At 36.6% G+C, this 23,755-nt stretch overlaps 2 protein-coding genes and 1 long non-coding RNA gene across 3 annotated transcripts in view; 1 reads left to right on the top strand and 2 right to left on the bottom strand.

Annotated features, from left to right (window-relative positions):
• Positions 1 to 5,883, top strand: part of LOC126183735 (uncharacterized) — a 153,633-nt gene extending 147,750 nt beyond the window's left edge. Inside the window, exon 2 of the long non-coding RNA XR_007536799.1 lies at positions 5,391 to 5,883. This is a non-coding gene — a long non-coding RNA (uncharacterized LOC126183735). The remainder of the gene's footprint in view (positions 1 to 5,390) is intronic.
• Positions 1 to 23,755, bottom strand: part of LOC126183729 (uncharacterized) — a 345,488-nt gene that overhangs the window by 251,547 nt on the left and 70,186 nt on the right. The gene's annotated exons all lie outside the window — the stretch shown is intronic.
• The window catches only part of LOC126183728 (uncharacterized), a 192,103-nt gene that overhangs the window by 98,486 nt on the left and 69,862 nt on the right, over positions 1 to 23,755 (bottom strand). The gene's annotated exons all lie outside the window — the stretch shown is intronic.

Genomic DNA, 23,755 nt, shown 5'->3' with positions numbered 1-23,755 from the left:
ACGTTTTCAGAGTAAGTTTCTCAGTCTGGGAGCAAACCATAAATTTTATTGTAAGTCTGACCAATCATATAAAGAATGGGTTGCTACTATGCAAGGCCTTACACACCACTGTCTTTCCTTGTGTGAAAACTAAGATGTGCTCTATTCTATGTGGATACTGCCATGAGGGATATGTTAGTTGTCCATGCTCCAGATGCAGGGCTATGCAGGACCTTATCTACTAGAATGATCTTTGTCTGTTAGTCAAGCTTTCAAATAGGCAACACAAACAGAACAGTTCCTTGACTATAAGGGAACTCAACTTTCTCAGACAAAATTTAAGAATGTGGATGTTCATAAAGGGAAACAGAACCAGAAATGTTCCCAGGCACCTAGGCCTCAGGCTACACCTTAGAACAAGAGTACACAATCTTCAGCTAGTACCTTTTCTTGAGTCAAATCTTGCTTGCAGTGTTTTGTGACCCACAGTAGACAGTCCTGCTATTACAAATGCATCAAGTGGCTATTTTGTCAGAAACTAGGTCACAAGGCTGAAGTTTGTTTAAAGAAATTGTGTTGTACCATTGAGTATAAAGATTCTGTAGTGCAAATTCTGCTTTTAGTGATGAAATCACATACAGTGGCCAGTATCTTGAGACTAGATCTCTTTCAGTATCTGGGGTTCAGGTTTCACAATTTGGCTGCCTGCATCTGTGCCACAAATATGGGTGGGTTCCTTTCACCACTGCCTTCTTCCCTGCCTGAAGCAGAGCCACCTCCATTCCACTGGACCTTTTTGGGGAATGAGTTGGCTCATCCTGCTGGACACACACTTGGACTACCCCTATCCCCTACATGGTACAGATGGACAACATGGGCATGTATCACACAATCCAGGCATTACACAAGATCTTCAATGTAGAAGGTCTTCCTCAAGCCACTGAGTTGGATGTGGCACCCCCCCCCCCTTATGAATCAAACATTTTTCTCCTTCTGCACAACCACCCAAGGCATACAGCACCTTCACAGAATAACCAACAAGGCGCTACCAACCAGTTCATTCGAATGTTCCAGGACAAATATGAAGTTAGTGGCTGGTCACCCTGAAGAGGATGCCCTCCTCATGTGTCTTTCTTCTTACAGAAGCATCACCATAAGAATGTGTCACCAGCAGAAAGGTCACACAGGTGCCAGACACGGAACCTCCTGTCCTTGCTGGTGTCCCACGATCAGGACACTGTGGGCATTACTGACTTCTGCCAAGCACAGCAGCAGCTCTCAATCCAGGGCCATGGTCTCCTAGGGACAGCACACAGACACACACATCTCACTTATCCAGAACCTGATCACATCTCATGGTGGTCCCGTCTTACAGACATTATAGCCCTTTTTTAGTTGCAGGTACTAACGATGCATCTTCCCACATGAGAGAATTGGGCGTTTCAACAAACATGCCAATGACCTGCTGTTGCTAATGCATGGCACTTGGCCTGGATGTGTAGAGCCACAGCATCAGCAAAGAGGCTAGGATGCAGATGGACATCGTCCACAATCCATGTTAGTGACCAAAGAAGAAGAGGCTTCACATTCCCCTCCTTTGGGAGGAGGGATGTTAGATCCTCTGGCTACCCCTGCCAGATACATCCCTTCCCACATCACTGTGTTTCAGGTTGCCTGCTCCACTGGCACGATAGTGATCAGGATGAGTCTTGGCAGCTGTTCATGAGAGGTTAACTTCAGCAAAGGAACTACTTTGCCACGTTTCCCACTAACACCAACCAGGGATGACAATGACATTATCTGGCCAGGAAGACAATGGGCACCAAGCTCATTACCTCCAGCAGTGATAGCTAATCAAACAGGTCAAATGCAGCCATCTGCACAGTGTTATAACATGTGGCCCAAAGACTACAGCTGCAGCTGGCAGTTGCATTCTGGAGTCACATCTTACAGTTGACAGTCGTGTCCTACAATCGACAGTAAGAGTTCCTTGTAAGTGTGGTGGACTGTTGAGAGGCATATACTAGAACATGCCATGTCAGTAAACAGACTTCTTATTAGAACCACCATACCCCTGGTGTTGCATTGTCATTAAGGACTTAGTCTCTGGAGAACATTTCTGTTGGTGATAACATGTTACACACCTAGTTTCTGTTGTATGGAATATTTGTACACTAGAGTTCACTTCAAGACATTTTATGAATTTTATTATTTTGCTTGGGCTAATTTACTTGTGTAGGAGACTCCGAGTGCTACACTGGTGCAGTCATTAATAGTGATGTAGCTCAACAGAAGTAGAGAGGACATCATAACATAAACTACACTGTCAATCATGTAATGCAGTTTAGCCAGATAACAGAACTCTAAATGTTTGACTGATATCATTTTAATACTAACTCCTTGCAAATGTAAGTCAAATAATTTAAATCATTTCATTGCTTCACTTGTTTAAAGTTTTTCATTTTGTAATATTTTCAAAATTAAATGGCAGCTATAGTCAGTGTAATTTACAAACATTGTTATTTTTATGGGTCTTTGGAGAAAACTAGTAACTGTATTCTTGGTTTGAACATTGAGATAGTTACCCTTGTTTTCATCAATTGAAGTAACAAACAATTGCTCAAAAAAAGAACAAAAAAGGCAGTTATATTGCATCAAGAATTTATAGGTGCAATTTTCCTTTTGTCAAAGGAATAGCTGATAGAATGTGAAACAAATGTTAAATAGATTGCATTTTGTTTTAATTTACTAGCTTTAATACATAGTCCCCAAGTGGAGAAAATCTCCGACCTGGCCGGGAATCGGACCCAGGCCACTTTGGTTAGCAATCTGATGTGCTGACTGTGCAACTACCAAAGTGGACAATTCCTAAATTGGCTGATAGAATTTAAAATGAACATGGCAAACAATAAATATGAAGCAAACAAACCCTAATAAATTCATAGAAGATGATAGATGTCTTCTTCACTCATCTCTAAACCAAAGAAAGTGAACACCAATACACATACTGTGAAGTATGTACAAGAAAAATGAATCATCATATTTCTCATCTCCTCTTTTTACATCTTTGGCTTTGCCTTCTCATTTCATATTCTGTTGCACACCAGTGTCATTTGCTGATCTAAGAAGACCCTATGAAGTTGGTCATTCGTGTGTTAGTTTAGTATATTAACTTTATTCTGAGCACTTGCATTCCATGTCTTCTCCATTATCCTCATTCTGTATCTATGAAACAACAATTCTGTGTAACATATGTTACCTCATTGCATACTATCCCATTAATCTCAGGGATGCCCTTTATTCTAAAAGCTCAATTTCTAGTTTAGTGATTTTTATTGATTAATCACAATATCTGCAGTTCTCAAATGGGGTTGCTTTGAGCACCACCTGATATTGGGATTCTGATGCACTATAATTTTCGGACTATTCCAAATGTGATGGGATGTGATGTTTTTGTGCATTTTCAGAGATCAGGATCATTGCCTACCAGATGTTTATCAAAAGTATTTAATTAAAGATGAATTTATATGATTCTACAATTTACAAGAAAGGTTTATTTATTTTATTTATGATCTGACTGGTAAGCAAAAACATTTGCAATATTCTATGCAAACTGTACATGTCTTCATGTTATTAACTGTCACTGAATATTTATAGTGCAAAAGTTATCCACTACTGTACAATATTACAAATACATGTTATTCATTTATTTTCCTATTTCTCTCTCTCTCTCTCTCTCTCTCTCTCTCTCTCTCTCTCTCTCTCTCTCTCTCTCTCAAACATTTCCATCACGACAATGTAAATTTATTAACTGTATGAAAACTTTGTTTTTTCTTTTAGAGTTTTAAATGCATAAATCATAGTCTTTCTATAAGAAAAACTTTGCTATTACACTCATTCACCTGCCTCGTAGAAGTCTAGATAATTAAAAAATTACATGAGCCATGTTTGTCATAAATTTAAATTTCCTGACATGGTTTGATTTTTTGCTTTTCTTAATGCCAAAGCATCATTGTTTGAGGTCTGAGATTTAATGCAACACAAAAAACATAAAACTGATTTAATAAATTTTCAAATGTGTAACATAAACCATATATTGACATTAATTATACATATACAGAGGAGAAACATGTAAGAGACAGAAAGTAACTCTGAAGGTACATACACAGTTAAAGATGTGTCAACTGAATTCTTAAAATTTATACTGAGAGAATAACGTTCTTTACAAAATATTTTACATTTCTTCAATACTTTAGTTACATTTACAATAAACACACTCTTTATGTAGCCTTCTTAAATAATTCATATCAGTAATTGTATATTTTAGGCTAAAACAAAAACATGAAGTACACAATAGTTAAAACAAGTTTCTCTACATTTTCAGGTGTAGAAAGTGACTGCTGACGTCTGTATACATATTATTCATTTATATCTTTGATATAAAATGGATAACACTGCAGTTTACTTAGAAATAAAGTTCCACATATAGGTATGCCACATTTTGCTGAACCATTGTTATTACCAATGAAACAGTTTCTTCCAAGGGAGTTTTCGGACAAAATCACTTATCTGATGTAGGCTGTTATCGACTGAATTTTCTGTAAATATGAATACAGAGCAATATTAAATATGCTGTTGAAGTGGAATAAGAACAAAAATGAGTGAAGTATGATGACTGAAGTTGTGATATCAGTGCTCAGTATTGATGAAACACAGGAATGCAGCAACAAGTATAAACCAATTTTCAAAGAGGGTGGGAACTGTTAAAGCTTTCAAGTGCTTTAAAATACATAGCTATGAAAATATTTATAATATATGTGTAACTACAGTCTGATAATGAATAATATCAGCTTTTTTTATAAAATTATTTTATATGAAATATAACAATCATCGAAATATTTAGCTTTAACAAGACATTCAGCACTTTACTGTCAGCAACTTATACTTTTATTTCTTTATGACTTCATATCCATTAACAGTTGCCCAGCAGTCAGGAATAATTTTTTCCACTAATATCCCTTATATTTGTAATACAATATCGTCCCCACCCTGCAAAATATTTTTTTTATGTATGGCTTTGCTTCTGAAATAATATATCACAATAATTTTATAAAAATGTATATTTCATCAGCATTACCATCTTCTTCAATATATATGTCATAAGGCAAGTTATATTTTTACATTTGTGTTTTAACTGTTATAGAATAACAACCTTCATCTTAATCTTCTGTAATTTTAACAAGCTACATATTCTAATTAAATTCTAACAGTAACATTTAACAATGATCACGAATAAATAAGTTGGCTGGATAGTTTATATTAAGCTCTACACATTTGTCTCTGGTATAAAATTTTACAGCATTTTAACAAACACAGAAATTACATTTCATTTCACAGTAAGGAAAACGTAGTTTTTCTCAAAAGTAGAATAAACTTTTCATTTGTGATTTCTGTGAAAACAATTGTATCAGTTAATAATGATGATCTGTTTTTAATTTACAAGTAATTTTGTAATTTTTTAAATGTGAACTATAAGGTCCTTCAAATCAACATAACACTGTTCAAATAATGTGTCTTTCTGTTCTTGAAATGAAATTTGTGATTTCTGTTCTTACAATTTGCTCTTTTTCATGAGCTGGAACTCAGGGATCTTAGTATCAGCAGAGAAATGGCAAATACCATGATACAGTGTAGTATCCCAACTCCAACAAAGCTTCAGAAGTATGCATAATTACGTGCATTTTGTACCTATGACTCTAATCAATGATCGAACACCTATTTATTAACTTACAAACCACCCATACATTGTTCTTTTTCAGTTATGTCTGTTGTCCACAGTCTGTTGCATGAGAGTTTAATGTTGCTTTTATTACAAATAACTTCAGAAGAAGATGAATCATCAAATTATGGTACACAAAAATAATTATCTACCAGACTGACCATACAGTACATGTGTGCATTGAACTGTACTGTTGCTTATTATATATTGCAGAAGACAGGATTGCGTTTTCAGTTTTAACAAAAAATTTAAATATATTATCAATTATACAGGAAAAATTTAAGAAAATTTGGTTCGGTTGTTTGTAAAAACTATAATTTTTCAATACACTTTACTGAATGAATCTTGTTGAAATGATACAAAACAAATACACAACATGGCTTTATTTCTTTTTATAACATCTAGTCTTGAAGTGGCACTTGAGAACTCTGTTGTCACAAAAAAGTGAACTGCTGGACAATGAAAAATATGGTCGAAATTTTACACCAGAAGTTATTTGCATGTAATGATACCTGTCAAGCAATGATAAAGAACCATAAAAAGTGTAGAATACTAACAAGAACAGTTGTGATAAGTACCATCATGGCAGTGGTCAAAAGAGTATCAGCTATGTGACATCTCCTGTCTCAAGGAAAACTGAAATAATGGTAAGATTCAGTCTTACTCTTATCATGATATTTTCATTCATATTGTTTGAGGTGACAATTTATTCAATTTATGAACTAACTTCCATTATGATTCTATTGTCTGGGAGCTCATTTCCATCTAAAACCCTTTCCTCTTTAGTAAAAAAATCTTTAAGTGTTGCATTATGATCAAGTGAAATTTAAAAAACACATCACTATGCTGGGCGCATTGTTTTTTTTCCATTATGGAAGGAGTTTTTCTTGGTGTTTCAAATATTACCAATTTTAAGGCTTTTTTAATATGATGTTAAGATGTACAATCATCAGTGAAATATTATGATACTGAATTTTAATTAATACAGAAAATTTTATAATGTTGAGATCAGTAATAACCCTGTTAATTGACAGTGATTACTGTAGTCAGATTCCAGGCACAGGCACTAAGGTGTTAAAGTATTATTTGTTTTTGTTTTGCTGTAATGATTCACTGAGCTATCACAAATTATCTTCCTGTACAACTGTTGTGTTACATATTGCTATATGAAGCTTGGCTTTCTTTTAGGAGACTAATTTCATGTGTATGAGATTTCCTGTTTCGATTGCAGAATGTTGTTGTCACTGGTGGTAAATCAACTTTTATATAAGCTGGTAATACAAATATCATAAATTACATGTTTTGTGTGAATCTTACAATTGAGTTTGGATCTTAGTGTACCTGTAAAAAAATGTATGAAATGACACTAATTCAGCTACATCTGAGTTAAGAACACTGGTTTTGTGGGCTGTGGATATAGAATTATTGTAAGTGCTTTTTTTTAATATTTAGTAAGGGACATTGTAATACCTACAGGTCATAAATAACAGGCAAATTTTGTCCTAAAGAAGACAGAGAGGAGATGTCATAACTGATAAGTTGATGTTGAAAATTCTCATTATATCTGAACATTAGATGTAACAAGAGGCAGCAAAGTCAGTTGTACTTAACAGGCAAGAGGTAAGGAGAATAATGCCAGTTTCACAGCCAAAAAGAAAGTGTGACAAACAGAAGTGTCATGTTAATATTTCTTATGCAGATACCAGATGTCTGAGACTATTAAGACCTGAAACATTGTTAGAAATACTTTACAAATCCTAAATGTTATTTCAGATGCTTTGTAAAACCACAATATTTTGAAAAAAAAACACATTTGAACACAACTAAATTTAAAAGACAGTACCATAACAAATGAAAAATTTATTTATACTTTACCTGATATAGCTTATATTAATTTAATATAGTAATCACAACTACATTATTTAATTTTTGTAGACAGAATTAATTCATGTAATTATTTCAATCAGCTGGTTTTAAAACAGAACTAATGTATGTGTTGCTCAGTATGCAGAAGCCTATAGCAAGTGTTATTCCACTTTAGCAGCAACACTATGTATGTGCATTTGTCATCTCTTAAAACAAACAGTGTGTTACTAACCAGCCAACATTACAAAACTGCAGAAATTTCAAGGCATTGTTGTGCAAAACATTATAAGTGAGGAATTGTTTCCCATCTGGTGGAGAAGTCTTTAAAGTACATAAACTATAAAAAATAAATAAACTCTACTGTCATATTGTCTAGCAATTAACCAATCTTAATTATCTGTATTTATGTATATATATATATCTATGTACAACCTTGAACACAATAACTGAAATTAGAATGGCAAATGTTGGAAAGGTGTTGAAACATCCCAGTCAAATATGCATTTGAAGCTCTTACTTTCTTACAGAAATTAAAATGACTCTCTTCCATAACATAATATACTCTACCTTTAACATTCTCTCATGGGTATATGAAATCTGATAAATATGAGTACAAACATTTTGTGTGCCAAAAATCAATAAGGAGTTAGTAGTAATAGAATAACTGTACCAGTTCTTGCCACAGCAATTGTACAAGTAAATGAAATCTCATTTTTTTTACAAAATCTGTGCATAACACTAACGAACAGTACAAACTATCTTTATTTAAGTATATTGTAATTATTAATAAGGCAATATTTTCCCTTAACCATAGCATATGCATTTTCCCCTCATCTTTATCTAACTTTGTATCAGTGTTAATGCTCATCATTACCTGTTGTGTTTCTGTCCTTGTATGTAACATAATACCCAAATTACAGAATCTTTTTACATATGCTGCTATAGAGAGAGAGATATATATAGATATATGTATATACATATTACCACATTATATTAATATCAGTATTTTAATATTTCCACACTTTTAGTATGCTGCAACAATACAAATTCAGATAGTAAAAGCTAAGAATAAATTTCTTTAAAATAAAAGAGACATAGCTACAGTTCATGTACTACATTGTAAGTCCAATAAAAAATTCAAAAATTTTGATTTTTTTTATGTCTTTGTGAGTGGTACACAAACTTCCTGTTTTCTAGAAAGATATAAGAAAACCAAACACATCTTGATCATCAACTAGTCACTGTACATAACCACTGCAAAGCATTTTGGCATAGATGCTATGTGAAAATAAACACAGAAATTGAAAAAAAAGGAGTGGACCTAAATGTCTCAAGTTCTGTGTAAAGAAATCCTTTCAGCATTGCAATTCCACATATTAAAAGTCTGTTTTAAGCAAAACTCTAACATTGCTTTATCCTTATATTCCACATCATTGCTCATTAAGCATGTCTGGACCAACACAGCAAATAACACAAAACACTCACCCTTGAGCCATAATTTTAAAAATAAATGTGACATTTCAATGCCATTCACCTATTTTTGAACACTCAGAAAGTCTCCTTTGTTGCAAAAGAATCACTGCAGTAACATACTCCCCACAGAAAATGATGTCTTTTATTCATCAGTTGAACTCATTGTAAATAACAAGAGGGTCCCCGTGACAATAACAGGAGTGGAAAGACTGCTTCTCCATAGCTGCTGACAGCTGCAGGTGATGAAAAAGGGTCTGGAAGGTTACCTGAAAATAAAATATTAACAACTACCATTATTAAACAATTTTTTTATAATTAGTAGCTTTCTTTTGTTGAAAGATATGTGAATGTAGAGGGAAGTAGTGAAGTAAGTACAACTACATAAATAAAAAAGTTATCATGATTTTCTTTTTTATTTCTACTCTTCCTCTAAATGATTAAAATATATATTTCTTGTTTGCTTTGGGTTTGAACTAATACTACTAGTCAGACCACTCTTAGGTTGTCAATCATGGAATTATCAGACATACTGGGGATTTGTGTACTACAGGCACCAAGTGATGGCACTCACACACGCTCCAAATCTTATTTTCATCTCTGTCTGGCCTAATATAAAAGTGATATGAACTTGTAGCACAAAAAGATACTTATATGCATTAGTAAAAATACTTGGTTGTCCCATAAAAAAGGAGCACTATAGATTGTATTGTAAAGTAAGAAATAGCAGCAGCAGCAGCAACAACAACAACAACAACAACAACAACGTGTGTGTGTGTGTGTGTGTGTGTGTGTGTGTGTGTGTGTGTGTGTGTGTGTGTGTGTGTGTGTGTGTGTGTGTGTGTGTGCAATCTGATGAAGGACTTTGCCTGGTAGCTAAGAAATATCCTACTATCTATTTTGAAATGTTCCTGTCTGCTACTCGTCACATAGAGGAGGCACTGAGCAGCAATCCATCATAATTCATACTGTTATTCCATCCCAGATTTTTCATTGTTTGATTCTGCCTATGGACCTGAAAATGAAGCACCTATTTTTGGTAAAATTAGCACCCACACAGTTCAGTAATACAAAATCTGCACAAAACTTATTCGAAATTTGTAGTAACCAAACCCTGATTAGCATATTGAAGAACATTTTTGTGGGTCATGCTTGACAATGCTACAGGTAAAACTGACAAGGTACACAGAGTGGAAGTAGAACCTAAAATAACTCGCAGATACAATAGTGTAGCAGGTAGCTATGAGTGTAAATAAATGATAACTTCACTCATCTGATGGGCAAGACGTCATGCAGGGGGAACAAATCCCACTTCCATCTTGCAGGTCAGCCAGCCTACACCCACGTTCCTGTGAAAGCAGAACTGACTTATGGATGGCTGATCCCTTCTGGTGTTGTGAGTGACATACTCAAATCGCCTGCCAGAGTAGCCGAGCAGTTCTAGGCGCTACAGTCTGGAACCGCGCGACCGCTATGGTCGCAGGTTCGAATCCTGCCTCAGGCATGGATTTGTGTGATGTCCTTAGATTAGTTAGGTTTAAGTAGTTCTAAGTTCTAGGGGACTGATGGCCTCAGACGTTAAGTCCCATAGTGCTCAGAGCCATTTGAACCAACACTCAAATCCCGTAACTTACCATGATTAGTCTCTTTGCTCATTTCATAGTGAGAAAAGAAAGTGGTATGCACAAAACAAAACAAAATGAAGCAGAGTGCTCAAAGCACTTGGTAACAGTTACTGTGCAATTGATTGGTACTCCCAGTATCTTATGCAACCATAGTTTGAAACATCCCACATCTAAAATTGCCACATTATACTATCCTAATTTCATATAATACCAACTTTAGCTAGTAGACAAATGTACATGTTTCTTTGTTCTAAGGTTCTAAGTTCCACAGCTGAGACCTACATAGTCATACATGGAACACATTTTACAGAGACCATTGAACCTCCCACTGTCTGACATGGAAGCACACTGATATGTTGTCGAGTTTGTGGATGGGTGCACTCTTTATTTTGCTAATGCATTCTTACCAACATTCTCTTCCAGATTGGTCTTCAACAGAAGTTACACAATACCAGTAACAGGAAGTTTGATTACTTTTTCAATATTTATAGCCCTCCAGAGACAGTGGTCCTTGAAAATGCATGGACTACCCGAGCACAGCTCCCGTCAGGCTCAAATTCTCAGCTTCTACCTACACTACTAATTTAGTGTCCCTTGCCCATTACTTGCAGCATTTCACCAATTCCCGTAAGAGCTGAAGCCTTGTGTGCATCAGCACTGAAGAGATAATTGGCTGTCTCACCTTAATTATATATACATGTGGTGTCTGCTCTTCTGGAGAAGTAACACACACTATTTTGATCCAGCAGCTGTTATGAATTAAGGCAAAGGAATTACATACGTTGCCTGTGAGTGGACACTGATTGAAATCGATGGGGAAAGTTGAAAATTTGTACTGGACTGGGACTCTAACTGGGTCTCCTGGTTACTATGCAGATACTCTGACCACTAAGCCATCCAGACAAAGTGGTCATTACAACTGCACTAAGTACCCTAGTATGACTCGATCCACATTCTCAACTCCTCCACACACTATTAATGCAGTACCCCTTCGCCCATTATCCTCATTACTTATGGCATGTCACTGAGTCCTGTACGAGTTCAAACCTGGTGTGCATCTGCACTGAAGAGATCACTGGCCGACTCACCTTGAGAGAGAGAGAGAGAGAGAGAGAGAGAGAGAGAGAGAGAGAGAGAGAGAGGTGTACAAAAATCATACATGTCAGTAGGTGCAGAAGGGAGGATGACTATTATTAATGCTTTGTATAAAAAGATGTTTTAAAAGAGATATGAATAGCTCTTATACATTGTACCTGTCATACAAGCATGGCTGTAATTCAAGCAAAGGACTTTTCTCTGTATACTGATTTTTATCACAAAATTTGCTTTGGCTTGAGAAAGTACACAAACATTTAATGTGGATCTGTGAAAAGGCTGACAGTTTCTGTCTGATATTGCCTCAAAAATGTTGTCTCAAGGAATATGTTCTTTAAAGAATTATTTTTTTACTCTGCATAGCTGTACACAGTTATGAAACTCCCTCACAGATTAAAACTGTGTGCTGGACCAAGACTCAAATGCTTGACCTTTGCCTTTGTTGAGCAAGTGATCTACCAACTGAGCTACTCTAGCACAACTCAAAACCTGTCCTCACAGCTTTACTTCCACCAATACATCATCCCCTACCTTCCAAACTTCACAGAAGTTCTCCTGTGAAACTTCAGTCAAATTTTCTGTGACTAATGCTTCTTTATAATGTGTTCAAAAAATTTAATTTTCACTTCTTAATGGCTTAGATAAAAATCTTTGACTTTCAAAAACTTACAAAGCAACTGATAAATACATTGTTTAAGTTCAGGAAATAACTACGTAATGAGGATGCTGCACAAACACTCAAACTGAATACACTGGTAAGGGCTTACATGAAACAAGCACTCATGAAACTCCGGTGACGCAAGTTAAACACATGTACATGCCTCATGTACCAGTTATTCTGATCTCTTGTCCTTCCGGTAAAGTTCATGTCAAAATATGGATACATTTTGTTAATGACCATTCTTCCATGGTCATATATATTTTGCAGTAGTTTACATTAAAAATGCAATTTATGTACAGCTGGTGTGAAACTGATGTCACAAGAAACTTGATACATACATTTATTTCAAAGTCATTTTTTCATTGTTTATGACACACTGTATCTACTAAATGAAACCCAGGGCCTATGCAGAATAAAAAAAACCATAGACATTACATATATGAGGGCCATTCACTAAGTAATGCAAAACTCTTTTTATGAAAGAAGGTTGCTATTATTCAGGATTCCAGTACACCACATTATTCCATATTCTTCTGACTGCAAAACACTATTTTTCAACATAACGTCTGGTCAGTGGAATAGCCTTATGCCACCTTACTGGGAGGGCCTATATGCTCATGTGGTACTATATTGCTGGTTGACATCAGAGCTAATGTCTTGCTTCATCAATAATATCCCCGTCATCCAGAAACTGCTTCCCATGGAGTGCATCCTTCATTGGGCTAAACAGATGGAAGTTGGAAGTGTGAGATCCAGGCTGTCATGTGGATGAGGAAGAACAGCCCAGTGAAGTTTTGTGAGCACCTCTTGGGTGACTTTGTGAAGCCTTGGTTGTCATGGAGAAGGAGAAGTTTGTACGCATTTTTGTGATGGTGAACATGACCTCTTCATTTCTTCCAGTTCCTGAAGGTAGTACAACACACTTCTGAATTGATCGCTGCACTGTGGGGGAGGAAATCAAAGAGAATAACTCTTTCAGGTCACCATGGTGACCTGAAAGTGCTGAGAGTGCAGCTTTAAATTTTTCTTTGGAGGAGAGGTGGTGTGGCATCACTCCATGGATTTCCATTTTGTTTGTGGTTGAAGTGACGAATCCATTTTCATCTTGTCACAATCAGCCTCATGGTGCACAAGCAATTACACACATATTGTCCTCTGTTGCTCTTTATGGCCTTGTGTTAAGCAGCAAAATATCCAGTGTGCACACACCTTTGAGTACCTCAACTTGCAGATGAGTGTGTCAGCACCACCAACAGAGTTGTCCAGTTGTGCAGCAAGGTGTTTGATTGTGATCCATTAATCACTTCAATTGTGAGTGTCCACTCATACCAACATAGCAGAAGTCAAGCTTTGTGTGGCCTGATGGCCTGCAGGAGATTGGACAGGTTTGCATGACCTTGTTCCAGTGATGACAGGCACCTCACCAAGTAACTCACCACGCTCTTGTTCACTGCCAGGTCTCTGTAGATATTCTGCAAGTGCCTATAAATATCTGCAGTGCTTCAGTTCTCTGTCATAAGAAACTGAATGACAGCTCTCTGCTTGGAATGCACCTTTATTATAGAAGCTATATTGAAGGCTACATATAGCACTGACATCTATTGGAACATCATGAAACTACAGAGGCTGAAGTGGGAGTATTCCATGTTGTCCCACAACAAATTCTGCATTTCCCATCTAAAACTAGCTGAGAAGAAAAATGTGTCTCATTAAATCAAACAATGGAAAATCCAGGATGGAATGAAACAATATTATGAAGAGGAAAGTTGCTACTCACCATATTGTGGAGATGCTGGGTTGCAGATAGGCACAACAAAAAGACTGTCACAAATAAAGCTTTCAGCCAGTAAGGCCTTTGTCAAAACCAGATGACAGACACACACATACACACTCATGCAAACACTGTCATTTATTTTTGATGAAGGCCTTACTGACCTAAAGCTTTATTTGTGACAGTTTTTTTGTTGTGCCTATCTGTGGCTCAGCAGCTCCGCTGTATGGTGAGTATCATCTTTCCTTTTCATAATAATGTGTCTCATTACTTATTTAATGTTCCCTCCCCCCCCCCCCCCCCCCCCGTCCACACACATAATAGACTAATAGACACTTCATCTCCTAAATGAAATAATAGTGGGGAAGGAGAGAAAATTGTCAGCTAACATGGTGTGTACATACAAAGATACTGGCAGAAAAAATGTCATCACCTAAGCATACTATGCTGTAACATCTCACGTCTTAAGGTAACATTTTATGCCTAGATGCACTTAGTTCTCAGATATGCGATTCTATTCTGGGGATCAAAGGCACAAAACATTAACATGATTTTTAAACTCCTGAAAATGGCCATAATAATAATAACTAGAAGTAGTAGTTAGGCTCATTGTAAATATCTATTTAAAAATTTGCCATTCTCACTGCACCAAGAGAGTGCCTATACCAAATTGTGGTGCATATTAGGGAAAATATGACTACCATAAATACTTAACTAATAGTTCTATTCATATAATGGAAAAAGAGCTGGTTTAGATTTATATTTACCTAGCAAAATAAACAAAAAATTCAGAACAGTACATCAGGGGATAAAACTGTGAAATAAACTTCCAAAAAAAGTGAAAAAGATTTCTAAAACACATTTATTTAAAAAGGCAGCTAAAACATTCTTCACAAGTAATGCATAATACACTATTCACAATTTCTTAGAGTACTATGAGTAGTGGGTAGTACTGAATGAAAATACTACAGTACCTTATCTCATTTCAGTACATGGTTATGGTTTACTGCTTTCACAAGGTATGGAAATGAGCATTTGGCATCATTGGACGGGAAGCCCCTTGTGGGGCAGGTCTGGTCGCCTTGGTATAGATCTTATTACATTCGACACACACTGGGTGACCTGCATGCCAGATGGGGATGAAATGATGATGATGACAGCACAACACCCAGTCCCTGAGCGGAGAAAATCACCGACCCAGTCGGGAATCAAACCTGGGTCCATAGGACACCAATCCGTCACGCTGACCACTCAGCGAACCATTCACAAGGTGTCATGTCTCAAGGTGTATAAAGCATAACAGTAATAGCTGTTGGCTCAGTTTTTCAGGTGGGCAGTTGAGCGTGAAGTCCAGAATTGAGGCAAGGGGCACAGCAGCATCTTATCAGTTCAGGAGTCATCAGTGAGTGTCCTCAGTGTATGAGTAGTGAATAAGGAAAGTTAATGTAGAAGGGAAGGAAGCCAGTCATTGCTTTTGTATTTTTTGCAGTTCTCTTCAGGTAAGTGTTACTGCTCATTAATAAAAAGCCTTGGCAAACTGAACCGTGTAAAAAATGGATTTTTATTTTTTAAGTAGCTTTTCATCAGTGTATTCCAAATTCTAGCTACAGACCCTGGTACCCAGTATTATTTTATTTAAAATATGTCACTTCAGATACCTAAGAATATATGCATACACTTTCTGTGGTATTTAGAAACCAATCACATTTTATGTGTAATGGTTTAATCAGCTTACCTTAGCTGAGCTTCTGCTGCAGTGAACTCAGCTGTCAACAGAAAAGAGTTCCTTATGTAAAGCTGGAAACTCAAGATGTGGTGTAGATCTCTTGAATTTGGCGAGTGCATCCATATGCAACATGCTTAATTCCCTGTAGAGGCAAAACCAAATACTGCATCAGAGTTTTCAATCTTAAATTATAAAGTCTGTTTTATAAGAAGAAACAAACATTGCTGTCAATTAAGATTTATACTTTTACATTACATTCTTCATAGTCTCAAAAATTTATACTATCAGTATTGGTGATTAAGGGGTGTTCAGAGAGAGGAAGCTTAGTGGTCTTTTGTTTGACTTTTTCTGTGTACTTATATTACTATTACTTAGTGTTTTGTCTCTGACAACATATTGCACAAATTTAGCAAGCCAGGCAGTATTTTGGAACACATTTTAAACTGAATCATTAGTAATGCCATCTACACTACATGGAAAAGCTGGCCATAACACCACCCCCTCCCATGCCCCTGGATTGATTTCTACCAAATTTCCCACACGAACAGCAAACTTTAGGAGTATCAACACTATGTGGTTTATGACTGCCCAGTTCAAATAGGACCAGAGGTATGGGAAATGTGTTTTTTCAGCCCCTGCCATATAAGCTGTCCTGCTTGACAAGTGTGTTGCTTTGGAGTAGTACTGACCTGCCTTATCAACCCACTCTCCAAGCAGCCTACATGTCAGGAGCAGAAACAGTTTTGCAGATACAGTATGTAGGCTGAACCACATGAGAATGTTATGGTAGTACTATTGGTTTTCTTTATTGACCTGCTTTGCGGGGCAGCATACATATGTGGATGAAAAACAGTCTTCAATCCCCCAACATGTAGACTACCTGACATGACCGCCATCTTGTGGGAGTAGTATTGACTTGCTTCAGTAACCTGTTGTGCAGGGGCTCCACATGGAGACGGGCATGGCTTGGGGGAAGGTTGAGATGGATAGAAGAGAGGATGAACAGAGAGATGTGGGTCAGAGGGGATGAACAGAGAGATGGGACAGGAGAAGATGAATAAAATAAGGCAGGAAAGGAGGTGGTATGGGAAAGGAAGTGGTACAGGAAGGGGGGCCAGGAGAATATGGACAGGGAGACTGGCACAAGATGAGATGGACAGAGAGAGATGGAGGATAAGATGAACAGAGAGAGATGGAGGATAAGATGAACAGAGAGAGATGGAGGATAAGATGAACAGAGAGAGATGGAGGATAAAATGAACAGAGAGAGATGGAGGATAAGATGAACAGAGAGAGATGGAGGATAAGATGAACAGAGAGAGACAGAGGTTGGAGGAGAAGGCCAGAGAGAGAGAGAGAGGGGGGGGGAGGGGGGGAGACGGGCAGAGAGGGAAAGGGGGGAGGAGACGGGCAGAGAGGGAAGGGGGGAGGAGACGGGCAGAGAGGGAGGGGGGAGGAGACAGGCAGAGGGGGAGGAGACAGGCAGATAATAGAGAGGGGGAGGAGGAGTAGGAGAGAGGCAAAGAGTGGAATGAGGAGTAGATTGGCAGAGATGGAGTGAGGTGATAGAGAGAGGAGACAGCTATGAACGTACAGATGGGCAGAGGTGGGGAGAAGGAGATGGGCCAAGAGATTGTTTCTACTCTTAGTTTTTACTTGTGTCATTTCCTATTGGATGTGAATACTAGGCTGGAAAACTGATGTTTAAATTTTATGATACTAGTTTTGGATTTAATATGCCAAAAACTACTAACAAAAGAGTGGATTTTATGTCGCCTTATACACGCGAATTTCTTCTCAAAATATTGGTCAATAACTTTCTGGTGAATTATTTTGACAGTCTGAGAATTGTCATTCAGCACGTACTTTCATACTTTAAACTAGTTAACTTTTGTCATCTCCCATTTTAAAGCTTATTAGACTTGTAGATGGTATGTTCAATGCTGTGTCTACATCAACACTGAATTTTCTTTGACCATTCCTGTGCTGTCATGCCAGTCTCTGCTGTTGCCACACACAGTAATCTTTGTTAACTGTTGCTATGCCATTTGTTCCTAAATGTCAGAATTCCTACTATGCATTCCACAGGAGTCCACTAAAGAAGGTTTCTGATGTGTAAACTGAACAAAAGTCAGAAAACACAGGGCGAATTGCTCTACTTAAACAGAAGTGTGCAAATATCCAGGTGATATGTCATATCATTCTAAGAAATGGAGAAGTTGGATAATGGATGATGCTCTTCTGCTAGCATTAAAAATTTAAGAACTAGACCAATTCAAGATGTAATGTAGAGCTTAAACTGGCTCATGTCGTTTCATAGGAACCAGTTAAACAATGTAAATATATTAAAATAAGGTACTAGCAAAGAAGAACACTAGACAAAAGAGAAACAGTCCAGCTTTCATGGAGCAGCATCAGTATTTTCTGCTCTGGCTGAATTTTGTTTCCAATCTGTCTTAGGATTCCACATTTACATTAATACATTTTAATTTACAGATCAAAAACCACATAGTGAACAGTTTATTTATGTTGATAAAATGGTTTAAAAGCTAGTATAGAAACACTACAAATAAAATAATTGAAGAATACATGTATATCATCTAAGAAAATTACAAAGTATTATTGTTCACTTCTATGCTAGGTAAAAAAAAAAAAAATATCCTTTTCTACATGATTATTATTGATCAGCCATTATTCATGTATTTACTGGAAAAACAGCTCATCAAATAAATTGCTGTAACTAGAGGGAAGTTTATCGAGCTTGACAGATTTCTGACATATTCATGTTACACGACACATATACACATTATCATTCATACTATGTATTGTAGAACAACAATTCGTGAAATTATAATTTGGAGGAACACAGTTTAAGCAGATAACAAGTAATGATAGATTTGCAGTTCAAAAATATCAGCCTCGTTATAAACTAAAGAGAAAATGGAAATTATAGCATAGAACAAACATGTCTGATTCATTATGCTCTCATAAATATTGAAACATTATAAGTGCATACCGAACTGATGAAAGTAATGAAATCAAATAACAGTTCTTGAAAACTACACTATACAAAGTGATTGTTCAGAAAGAAACTACAATTTCCTTCATTCACTAGAGAATGACATGATTTGTTGCTACTAAGAATTGTTATCTGCATTCACTTCTTCCTGAGAGATATTTGCAAACCTTGTGGTCTTGTAGCAGAGGCATGAGGAAAATCAAGCATCAGCCAAGAGCATCCTATACATGCCAATAAGTGAATGTTACTGTCATGTTTGAGTCATTCAGTTCCATATGTATTACTAGAGGTCTGCCTGGATAAGAAATATGCTATCCACTCTCCATCTGTAAGTCTTATTTTCATCTGTTGATATTATGATATTATGATTTTGTTAGTCACATTAAGATATTTGGTATGCCTTGTCTGAATTTTCATTTACTGAAGTAGGATCTCTTAATCTACACTGCACAAACTAAAAATGTGGAGGGCCCAGCCATAATCATATTTTAACAATACATATCCTATCACATTTTTAAATGAATATCATAAGTTAAAATTTTCTGCCACAATTGCTGGTATGGATTTTGTGGAAATTTTACATGAAACATTTAGGCAACATTGGAAGTCAAATGAAGTTGTGTTACAAAGTGTCATCTCATCTCATGTACTGTTATATGCTAGTTATGTAGTTCATGCACACAAATTCACCATAATATTAAACATGTTAGTGCGCTATACTTCCACATGTAATTAGCACTGAAATGTGTTCTTGGAAATATATTTAAGAGAAAAATCAATGGATTCACTGATTTAATACTCATTACTTGTGTTTTATGTGGCACAAAGACTGGAATCACAACATGAAACTAAGATTCCAGTGGATGGAGTATCCTAGAATAGCCTACACATAACTTTGTGGCACCTTTCGATAATTGTATAAGTGACTTCTGTTACTGAAAAATGAAAAATAATAGCTTGGATGTAAGCAAGATGTTGGTACAATAGAAACAGAATGTACACGTGACTGTGCAAAAACTCCAAGAAGAAGAGTGTCTTGCTCTCTTTAGCCTTTAAACATGTCAACAACTTATGTGTTCTCTCCAGAACACTGGTACTGAAACCAACATAGTGACACTCCATCACAAAGGGCAATAACAGTGAACTGAAACAGTAGAAAGAATGCAGAACACTTTTTAATAACGAACTTTGTGGAAATATAATAAAAAAAATGTGGATATACTCAGGTCATATTGAAAGAATGAACCCCAATAGACTCTCAACCAAATTATGCAATTATTTTTCTAAACAGATAATCAGTAATTCAGGGGTCAAAAAACCAGAATGGATGTATATGAAGACTGAAGAAAATGTAGAGGAGAAGGAAGAAAATCAATAGTTGAAACTAATGTGGTCCATAGTGGCTATTACAAACAACAACAACAACAACAACAACAACAACAACCACAGCAACAATAATGTAAGGCTGTCATTGCAGTAAGTCTAACATCAAAATTTAAAGGAAAAACATCACTAATTTTACACTACATATTTCCTTTATCCATCTAATGCTGGCTTAGACATCACAAAAAACTGGAACAATTGGGAAACTTAGAAAATGAGAAATAATTTTATCTCTAAGACTGAGGAATCTGTACAGCTATCTCTGTTTTAAAATATACTACTCAGAAAAATAATGTTATCAGTTGCCTGTGGCTTGAAAGATTTGCAATAGTCCAGGATTATTTGCTCCACAGCAAAGACACTCCCCTCTGATGGTGTGTTGCATGATGGAAAGGAGTAATATAACATTCACCTGCTTCAAAAGATAGGGATATATGCTTTTGTCTGTGAAAGCAAACTATCATGTCATTCCATGCCGTAAACTGAATTTTTTCATTGATAAATGTCACTGTTTCATCCTCAGAGTGCTGATATCTCTCTTAGATTCGCCTTGTGATGTGTCATGCTATTCATTGGAATATCTATCACATTTCTGTTTCTTTATGGGAACTTTGGATATAGCATTTACCTTTCATTTGATCTGTGGACACTTTCTTGCTATTTATTTCCTAAATTTGTGGATCATTTCAAGTTCTGATATTTAGCATTTTAATATATTACAAGAGTGTGTTTTTGTTGATTCCCATTTATATATCAAAAGCAGTTTTTCTTAAGCCTTCAAATTAATTGAAAATGGAGTCTCACCTCCATCCCTTTCCAGAAATGAGATTAGTTTCAATGTCTACTACAGATACAAATTAAGGGTTTGTGTTTTTAGAAGTTTCAAGACCATAGCAGGCATTGGTAAATAGAATTATAAAGCTTCATTGTGTCTTTCAATAAATTTTTTTAATAGAGGTAATTAAATCAGCTTCATTTTTCTTGTACAAAGTAGCCAAAACTTGGAACCACTATGGACTAATGAGGTGTATTATGTCTAGTTAGCTGCAATAGGTGTCCATTTCATCTTTCACCAACCTTTGTCAACAATGCTGAATGTCATCTCTTTCCAAAACTTAACGAGATCCTATTGATCCCTGCAGCTCACTACTCTAGCACAGTACCGAGGATGTGTGTTAAGCATGAAAGTCCATTACACGGGTGAGCTGCTGTTACAACATTTGGACTTCTATTTGTAACAAATGGACAGTTTTCAATGGTTCCAAATAAACCAAACACTGAGAATATCTTCAGCAGCTCCACATCAATATTCTCTCTGTTTCTCTCTCGCCCTCTATTTTTTTTTCTTTTTTTTAATCACTGGTGTACTACACTCAGTCACCAAGTTTTCTCTTTTCACTGTTAGTTATTTCATGTGCAGCCACTCTCATAGTTTATTTTTTTATATAAATTTGTCCATAGTTCAGTTGTTAGTGCCCCTTCTACACATCCGAAAATTTGTTTTACCTCTCTCAAAACAGTTTCATGTAGAAGATTGGTGGTTTTCTGTGAATTCCTTGAATTTATAACTGGATAAGTTTGCAAGTCCTTAGCAGTCACTGCCTCATATTTGGCTTCCACATCAATAACAGAGGGTGCTGTTTCAACAAAACCACCTCCATTTGCAAATTCAAAAGGTAAAATGTCTTTACTGAAGAGGTTGACAAGTTTTTCTTTGTTGCAACTTCCATTAAATTTATAAAGAGTTAAGGAATTTTGACACCTCACCTAGAGTAAGCAACCTTAGTTTAGCGTTCACTGCAAGAATATGTAAAAAAAGCCACTATATCCTTAATTTTCTCCTTAGCATCAAAACATTACCCAAACTACTGACAAATCATCAGTCAGAATTTGTGTTGTTGTTTAGTGTACAGTCACCTTGCTTCACCTTTAACAGAATAAAATCCACATTATTATTTTATTAATGTACTCTCAGTAGTCTTAACTCTGATGCACACTGCTGTGGCCGCACACTTCGGACATCGTAGCACCTATCCGTTCACAGAGCCTGCAGAACAGCTTCACCAGAGTTTGCAGCTAGCCTAGAAACAACTTTGCTATGCCAGGCATGTGATCACAAATAGTTCTGGCATATACATTTGCCAATGGGCTTTATAAGGTGGCACACTGCCGGCAAAAGGTAGTTCAATGCATCGCTCACAAGAATACAGAGCTGCCGTTACGGCCAGATGCCTCTTCTACCTGGCCGATCTCTTGGTATAGTCAACGAACCTCTTGACATTGTAGAACTGTTTGTGTTCACTCCCCATGAAGCAGTGGGTCTTTTTTATTATTAGTATTATTACTACTATTATTTGTGTCGATCTGCAGTTGGGATTGAGTCAGTTGTTCTTTTGGATATTGCATTATTGTTTCGTTTTGGTGAGTCCAATAAGTTGTTTTTGGTCTTGTGTTTTCTGCATTTCTATTTTGCCAGTGCAGATACTTCACAAACTTCAATCACCCAAGTGCTACAAAGAATTAATGGAGAGTGGCAGAAACTTCACATTATCTACAATGCAGGTAGCCACTGGCCAGGGATGTTATCCATCACATGCTTCACAATTAGCACAAATTAGTGCATGTAAAACACTTGTAACTAGGAGATAAGAAAGAAAACAGATTTCTTTCAAGCCATGCCTTTGCAAAAATTCCACAAATACCTTTAGACTTTGGCTACCTTTACATTCAGTTTGCAATGTCACTTCATGTAGAAGACTTCACCAATCACGTGTAATGTAAGAAGACCAAAATTTTAGTATTAACCTTTAACTACAAAGTAATTATTAGTACTGTGTATATTTATAGATATACCCTTGGATATCCACATTGGTACAGGTTCTTAGCTGAAAATACTGACTGCAGACATCCACACAGACCTCTAATTATTACAAATGTATGTTTCAACCAACTTAATGTGTTCTGTATGGACTACCACTGACTTGTTTTGCTGTATCTTGTGCAGGCCACCTAACATTATAATCACAGATATTTCAAAATGGTTCAAATGGCTCTGAGCACTATGGGACTTAACTACTGAGGTCATCAGTTCCCTAGAACTTAGAACTACTTAAACCTAACTAACCTAAGGACATCACACACATCCATGCCCGAGGCAGGATTCGAACCTACGACCGTAGCGGTCACGCGGTTCCAAACTGACGAACTTAGAACCGCACAGCCACACCGGCCGGCTACAGATATTTCCCCTGTGTCTCTGAGCAGCAGCAGTCCTCTTAAAAGACATGTGCATCTTCAAGCATTCTGCAAGAAAACTGCCAACCAAACAAGTTGTGTTCTTATTGATCCACTTCAGTGGCTAGGTGGATGGTACATGTCACT

The sequence above is a fragment of the Schistocerca cancellata genome, chromosome 4 (genome assembly GCF_023864275.1).
Source record: "Schistocerca cancellata isolate TAMUIC-IGC-003103 chromosome 4, iqSchCanc2.1, whole genome shotgun sequence".
Taxonomy (NCBI): Eukaryota; Metazoa; Arthropoda; class Insecta; order Orthoptera; family Acrididae; genus Schistocerca; species Schistocerca cancellata.
This window is presented reverse-complemented; position numbering and strand designations above follow the sequence as displayed.